The sequence below is a fragment of the Ostrinia nubilalis genome, chromosome W (assembly GCF_963855985.1).
Source record: "Ostrinia nubilalis chromosome W, ilOstNubi1.1, whole genome shotgun sequence".
Taxonomy (NCBI): Eukaryota; Metazoa; Arthropoda; class Insecta; order Lepidoptera; family Crambidae; genus Ostrinia; species Ostrinia nubilalis.
The window spans coordinates 2,654,988-2,662,954 of NC_087118.1; the positions used below are offsets into that span (position 1 = coordinate 2,654,988).

Consider the following 7,967-nt stretch of genomic DNA (forward strand, 5'->3'; position numbering starts at 1 on the left):
ACTCCCATAAAATGTATGAAACTTGTGTCTGCTTTCTTCTTCTACTAATAGATAATTTTATTGGCTATCGCATGGTATAAAATATTTGCCTATTAATGTTAAGCTACCCACGCATTCACTTGTTTTTTAAAGAAGAGGTGTAAACTAAAAATTAAAAACTTAAATCGATGTAATTTTTCGAAAAATGGGTCAGGCCCCAAATTTGAAGTATTTTCATCGATAAAATTGTCCATAGATTATGCCCTTAAAGTTTGATCACTACATGCCCGGACACACTGTATAAATACATTTTCTTTATAAAACACTTTCAAATTGCATTTTCCTATAACTTCTATTTTCATTCCAGAATAACCCTGTAATTTTATAGATGTTGTAATTAAATCACTTTCTAAAATACCAACTTTATTTAAATATTTTCTAGGTAAAACGTTAACGTCTGCCCCTGTGTCTAACTTGAACGCAATTTTGCTATTATTTATTTGTAAAGTAACTAACCAGTCTTTGTTATTATTGACAGTGGTTACCTGATCAGTGGCCGACTCCTCCTCTACGGTATAAACTTTACTTGTACACACTCGCGAGTAATGGTTCATTTTGCTGCACTTATTGCACTGCTGTCCATAAGCTGGGCATCGGTTATACCCATGATTTGGACCACACCTTGAGCATCTTTTTACCGCGGACACTGCCGTACTGCGGTCCCGCGCACGAGTAGGCACTGATGACGTTCCCGGACGACTGCCGCTGCTACCTGCATTCCGATTTTTGTTGTAACTTTGAAGTTTTCCTCTCGCACTCGCATTTAGTACATCAATGTTTGCCTCGCTTTTGTTTGTTTCATAATCTCCGTTTTCTTGTTTTATGTGTCCCACCTGCACACGCGAGATCTCTGCCAGTCGACATATAGCCATCGCCTTCTCCAGGGTCAGATCTTGTTCCCTCAGTAGACGTTCACGCAGGGCCGCATCTTTCAAGCCGCAAATTAGGCGATCTCGAACAAGATCTTTACACAAGTCTTTGAACTCACAGTTACCCGCCATCTTGTTCAGCTCGAAGACATATTGCTCAATCGATTCTAAGTCTTGTTGATTTCTTATGAAAAACTTGTGTCTTTCCACAGTTATATTCCTTTTCGGTAGGAAAAATTTATCGAATTCTTTTATTAAATCTTCAATTGACGTGAATTTTTCGGTAAATTGATCATAAACTTCTCTGCATTTTTCTCCTATGATGTGTAGTAATATTGTAGCTTCGTCCACAACTAAATTTTGCAGAGGGATTTTTAGTCGCCGGCCGCCTCGGGGTGACCCTGGAGGAGCGGGACGTCGTGTTCACGGAGCGCGTGGGTGCGCCCCCGGCCGAGACCGGCGGGGCCCGCCCGCGCCGCGTGGTGGTGCGCCTGGCGCGCCGCCAGCTGCGCGACGACCTGCTGCGGGCCGCGCGCGTGCGTCGCGGCTCTACGGGCGAGGGCGGCGGCCGGGTGTACATCAACGAGCGCCTGACTCGCTTCAATCGCCAGCTGTTCTACCGGGTGCGCGAGGAGTGTCATCGGCTTCAGTGGAGATATTCTTGGACGAGACGGGGTCGCATATTTGCTCGTAAGGGTGATGGTGCGCAGGTGTACCAAATTCGCACTCTGGTCGACCTTGGCAGGGTTTTCGGTCTGCCAAACATATGACTAACAGTCGCGGGTCCCTGTAAATGCAAATTTAATACTGTTATAAGGTCTGCCCTATGTGTAATAATTAAACATCTCAATGTTATTCTGCTGAATGGATTGCTTACCTCTGTATTGTCAATGTTCCCTATTTCTTTAACGATATTAGTTTTTTATCAGCTTGCTCCAAATTTGGTTTTAAATTGCATCAACAGACTGTTATATGACAGAAATAAGAATCAAATACATTGTGATTATTGTTTAATGCCAGTATTTAGTGAGTACAAAGAACATAAATGTATTTACATTGATGTTGCAGACACCATTGCTACTATTTATTACTACAAATATGATTGTTTGCTTTATCGCTTGACTATTGGCCAGCTTTTACATAACCTACTTAATCAACAGGCCTTGGGTTAAAGAAAAATTTACTTGTGGGTCTATTTAATGCGGGGTCATTGAATACTCGACATGAGGAATTTATGATTGCGATTGAAGAACTTGCTCCTGACATTATGGCCATAAACGAAACGTGGCTTAGAGCGGGGGAGGATGATGTGGCTCCGAAACTGAGTGGCTATCGGCTGAAACACACCCCCAGACCAACTCACATTCGAGGGGGACGCGGAGGTGGTATAGGATTTTATATACGGAGAGGTCTTAATGTAAGGCCGTGCCCTCACCCTGGCACTGATGTGTCTGTTGAGCAGATGTGGATATCCTTACGCCTTCGCAACCAGGTCGTGATAGTCGGCACCGCCTACAGACCACCATGGCAGGATGTAAGCACATTTTTTGATGCAATTTCCGAATCCATTACATCTTTTCCTAAATGCGATGGGCTGGTGTTAGTGGGTGACTTTAATATAAATCTCCTGGACGGAAACAATTGCAAATTCAGGGAGTTTACACGCTTCATTCATACCCTAGGTCTTGAGCAAATAGTGTTGGAACCTACACATCACACCGACCACAGCAGTACACTGATAGACCTAATATGCACTGACATTCGGGCTCTTCAGGTGACAACGAGGCATTCTCCTGACCTAGGTGCCCATGCTATGTTGTTGGCAGAGCTCAAGGTAAGGAAGGATAAACCAAAACCATGCTGGGTGACATACAGACCGCTTAAAGACATACTCCACGAACAAATTAATGCTGACTTGAAAGCAATCAATTGGTGTAATTTTAGAAGAATTGATGGGGTGAACAATCTGGTTGCTGCCTTCACTGATTGTGTGGTAGGACTAATGGATCTCCATGCCCCCGTCAAAAAGCGTAAATTCAAGCACCCTCCCCACCCTTGGATAACTGACACTATTAAACAAATGATTCAGCTGAGAGATTCCTACCACAAAAAATACAAATTACACAAAACGTCTGTATCCAAGGACAGCTACATTGCAATGAGGCGAATAGTGCTAGAAGCAATCGAGCGGGAGAAAGAGACTTTCTTTAGCACTCATATAAGTGGCAACCTCAGTAACCCAAGAAAGCTATGGAAAAATCTCAAGAACTCTGTATTAACTAACAAAAAGGAGTCTGCTGATTTGCCACCATCTTTAAGTGATCCAAACTTAATAAAAAACACGCACTTTCTAAATGTACCCGGTGAGAATAGAATATCAATATCACAACTAACATACTTTGAGCTACATAGACACAACCGTGGTGCCCCATTTGTTATCCAAAAGGTCAGCGAAGACGTAATTTTGAAAACCATCAGATCACTGAAATCCAATGCTCAGGGAGATGATGGCATATCATTGGATATGCTGCTGTTGACCTTGCCTCACTCACTGGAGGCTATTACTTTGATGATCAACAAGTCAATCGAGGAGTGTATATTTCCTGAGAGCTGGAAGATAGCGCTTGTCAAACCACTGCCAAAAACCAACCAACCAGCCACAGTGCAGGAACTTCGACCTATCAGCTTGCTCCCGTGCCTTTCAAAGGTGTTGGAAAGAATCGTGTGTGGTCAACTTACCAAATACCTTGAGGAACAAGACATTCTCCCGCACTATCAGTCTGGCTTCCGGAGAGGGCATGGAACTGCAACCGCACTAGCTGATGTGGTTGACAATCTCTTGGCTGCCCAGGACAGGGGCCAAGCATCCTTGATGTTGTTGCTCGACTTCTCGCGCGCCTTTGACACGATCAGCATACCTCTTCTTCTCTCGAAGATGAGTTATTATGGTCTTCATATCACTGCAGTAAAATGGTTCCACAGTTACCTCACACAAAGGCATCAGTATGTTCAGCTTAAGCAGAGGGATGGTACTACGTTAGAATCAGCACTGAAGCCGGTAACTCGCGGAGTCCCTCAAGGATCGATATTGGGCCCTATCTTATACATTTTATACAGTGCAGATATAACGGGGTTCATAAGACACTGCCATCATCACTTATATGCAGATGACTTGCAGTTGTACTTGCCATTTCCACCGTCGGACCATGCCGATGCAGTGACCAGGGTGAACAACGACTTGCGGAGCATCTCAGAGTGGTGCAGGAACAACTGCCTGGTGATAAATCCCAAAAAATCAAAACTTATGCTTTTTGGAACTGCTAAAAATATAAAAAAACTAAGTAACATAGCCCTCGATATTGTTATAAATGGAGAACCCATTGAGAGAGTGGTGGAAGCAAGGAACCTGGGCATAGTTTTTGACAGCCACCTTCGTTTCGAGAGCCATATCAGTGAGTGTGTTAGGAGCTGCTTTTATCGGCTGAAAGTGCTGTACAGGCTTAGACCATATATTAGTGAGAAACTCAGAATATTACTGTGTGAATCTCTTGTACTGTCCAAATTGAACTACTGTGATACAGTGTATGGCCCATGTCTACTGGCCAGGTCAGCAAAACTTCTTCAAAGAGTTCAGAATGCATGTGCGCGTTTCTGTTTTACTGTGCCACCTCGCACACATATTACCCCCTTTTTAAACGCTGCTGGCCTTATGAAAATGGAGGCGCGCAGGAAGTTACATCTGGCCACTATGTTGTTCGGCATTATATTGACAGCAAAGCCTAACTATCTGTACAATAAGTTGGAGTGGGCTGATGATCATAGAAAATATTCGAAACGAGCATGCACCTACATTTTCTCCACACCTAGGCATCGAACAGTCGCATTCCGTGGCTCCTTCAGGTTCGCTGCGACGCGTTGCTGGAACGATCTCCCCCCGCCGATTCGCGCCCTGAAAGTGAAAACCACATTTAAAACACACGTCAAAAAACATTTTTTGGATCTTCAGAGAATCTAAATCTGGAAGTTTACCTACCAACAGTGTATGCACGTAACACGTACGCGGGTTGGCTGATCTCGTCCCGGCATAGGTGCCTGGCGACCCATCTTGCTTTGGTGTGTTGGTGCTATAGTGGTTGCTTCCTCATAATAATCATCATTGCACCTGGAGGACTAAAGCACAATGCATCATTTCATCTTACACATGCCATTTACGCACGGACTAGAGGGAGGCTAAATGTGAAATGTGGAGTGGAGAGAGAAAGAGAAATGAGCGTGGCTTACCATCAAAGTCGCTGATCTTTCGAACTGCCAAAGCGGCATCTTGTCGCAGCGAAATCACAACCACAAAACCCACACCCATAGTATCCTCATGACAAGTACGTTCCTCCTCTGTTTGATTGTTGCTTGTTGGTATTTACAGTGATTACGTGGCACAAAACAAAAACGTGATTGAGGGAAGTTATGGCTGACGACGGTCAAAGAAATATTGCAATTTATTTAGTTAAAATGACGGTGCTCTAAAAATCACCATCTTATGACTTTTTTTTTTTTCCTTTCCTTTCTTTTTCTTTGACGGCAATGGACTTTGCAACGCAAGGGTGGTGTCGTGTCGTGATCGGATCCGTTCACGGTACTTATGGTCATGGCCACACTTATATATCGTGGATTGCAAAATTATTGTTGTCTTTATTGTTATTATCGTATATTTTTATCTCAGCTTTAGTGCTGGTAAGATTAATTGTTATTATTTTTTTAATTTTGTGTTGTTTTATATTATTATGTTCATTAATATTGACTGCCTGTATGCCCCCTTTGCTGCCCTCCTATTTGCGTGTTCCCGCCGACGGACAGGCACTTTACGGAGTGCTTCTCCTTCGGCGGTTGGGCGCAGCAACGTCAAGGGACCCGCTGAAAATCAGTGTCGAGGCATTCCCACGGCGTGCCCCGATTAATGCTGAGCGGGCCCCTATTTGACAGCAGGGCACAATGTTTTTCTTTTTGTAATTTGTGTAAATTTTAATGTGATGTCGCCCTTTTTGTCAAATAAAACATTTTATTATTATTATCATTATTAGTGAAACGCAGGTATTCGATTTGAAATCCGTGTTGAACAAAACTCAGTTACAATGTGATACAATTTTTTTGATGGTGATTCATCAACTGAAAAATTCCGAGTTATTTTAACGACTAGTTGTAGAACTGTCAAAAAGATTGGTATTCTCGGTAACAATTATTGAATTATAAATCTTGGTTGATATTCTCGGCAATAGTTATTGATTTTTGTCTATGACACCGCATGCGGTCTATACTCACTTAGAGCATCCTCCCAAGGGAGAAGACATAAATTAAGATGTGGTATAACGCCACATCACTCCCCCCCAGAGGCCGTCAAGGCCGGTAGTGGTCGGGGAAGCGAACCTGGCGTCCCGATCTAGTTGTATAGTTCTTTTTATCTGTCTGTTCTGCTACTTTATCTTCTGACTTTCTCTCAGCGATATTCTTGGCGGTTTCTGGACTTTCGGACTTTCTGCTGTCTTTATTGGTGATGGTGGTTGTGGTGTCCTTCAGTAGATAGGCCGGTTTAAGTCGGTCTATAGATACCGTCAGTTGCTTTCCTTTCACCAGGATAGTGAAGAACTTGTCTGCTCTCTTTAAGACTGCGTGAGGTCCTGTGTAGGCAGGCTGTAGCGCACCACGCACAGCGTCTTCCCTCAGAAAGACGTGACTGGTTGTGGGCAAGTCCTTGAAAATGAATACCTTCTTCAAGCCATGCCTGGATGTCGGAACAGGTTGCAGATCTTGGACCATGCTTCGGAGTCTTGCTGTGAAAACGTGCCATAAGATACTTGTATAAAATGAAAGCAAGAGCGTCCCTTAGAGAATTGTTTAAAGAAATTGGCATTCTCACGGCCGCTTCACAATACATCTTGAACTGAATTCTTTTTATTCATCAAAATATTAATGAATTCAAAAAGAAAAGTGATATTCACCAAATCAATACTAGAAATAAAAATAAATTGGCTATACCCGCTTTTAGACTTAATAAAGTGTTTGCCACCTTTATGGGACAAGGTATCCATTTTTATAACAAAGTCCCTGATAAATATAAAGAGCTACCATACAATAAATTTAAAGATATAGTTAAAGATCACATGCTTAAAAAAGCCTATTATACAACTCGAGATTTTCTTAATGATAAGTCATCCTGGGAGTAGGATTATGGTCCTCTCATGCTCGCACTAAAAATAATTAAAATCGTGCTATGAAAAGTAATGTATAAACTAATCTAATTTTCTAAAATGTTATAGTGTCATGCTTCTCAATCTGGACTGTTGCTTAGCTTTATTATTAGTTTTTTTTTTCTTTAAGAGATAACTTGGTATTGTCATTCTCACTAAAATGTCTCTGGGGTGGTGGCGTAGTGAGGCGGGTCGTTACATTCCCTCTAATATGGTCGAGTGAAGCGATGGCTGGTTCACTCGTCATGTCTGTGAACAGGCGCTGCTTTCGGGGACTGGTCAATCCAAGTTATTCCAATTTATGTATGCGAGTCATTTCTACTAGTATTTAAGTATGTAATTTTTAAGTCTAGATATTAGCACGTCACTACCTTGTTTAATATACCACGCAATTTTGTATACCCATTATACACTATACAAGAATGCATGGTAAATTTAGTGAACTGCTCCTGAATCGAATGTACCTACTACTGCTATTTCTATTTATTTATATTAACCGGCAGACAGTGGTGACTGAGTTTGTTGCGGCGCTTCTTCTCAGCACTTGCCAAATGTTGGTCTCGAAGCGCTGGTAGGGTAAAAAGATTATGAGACATGTAGAGGCTCCTTAAGAGCAAAATGACGATTTGTAAGAACTATTTATTAGTCTAAACAAATAAAGAAATTTTGACTTTGACTTTGAAGTCCGTGAAGTCAGTAGTGGTGTCTGTTCAGACGAACATTGATCTCTGATCAGCAACAAATTTGGCCTACATCATAGTGCAATCGTTGCACATTACACGGGCGTACACTATTATAGATTTAAGTAATGTACTTGTAT

The 7,967-nt window shown here is 42.2% G+C and overlaps 1 long non-coding RNA gene across 1 annotated transcript; it reads right to left on the bottom strand.

The window, feature by feature from the left end:
* Positions 1-1,509: 1,509 nt before the first annotated feature.
* On the bottom strand, positions 1,510-5,642 carry LOC135086440 (uncharacterized). Its single transcript, XR_010260476.1, has 4 exons — positions 5,190-5,642; positions 4,942-5,078; positions 4,759-4,857; positions 1,510-1,695 (listed from the first exon to the last, which is right to left on the bottom strand). It is a non-coding gene; the product is annotated as an uncharacterized LOC135086440 (long non-coding RNA).
* Between the last annotated feature and the right edge of the window lie 2,325 nt (positions 5,643-7,967).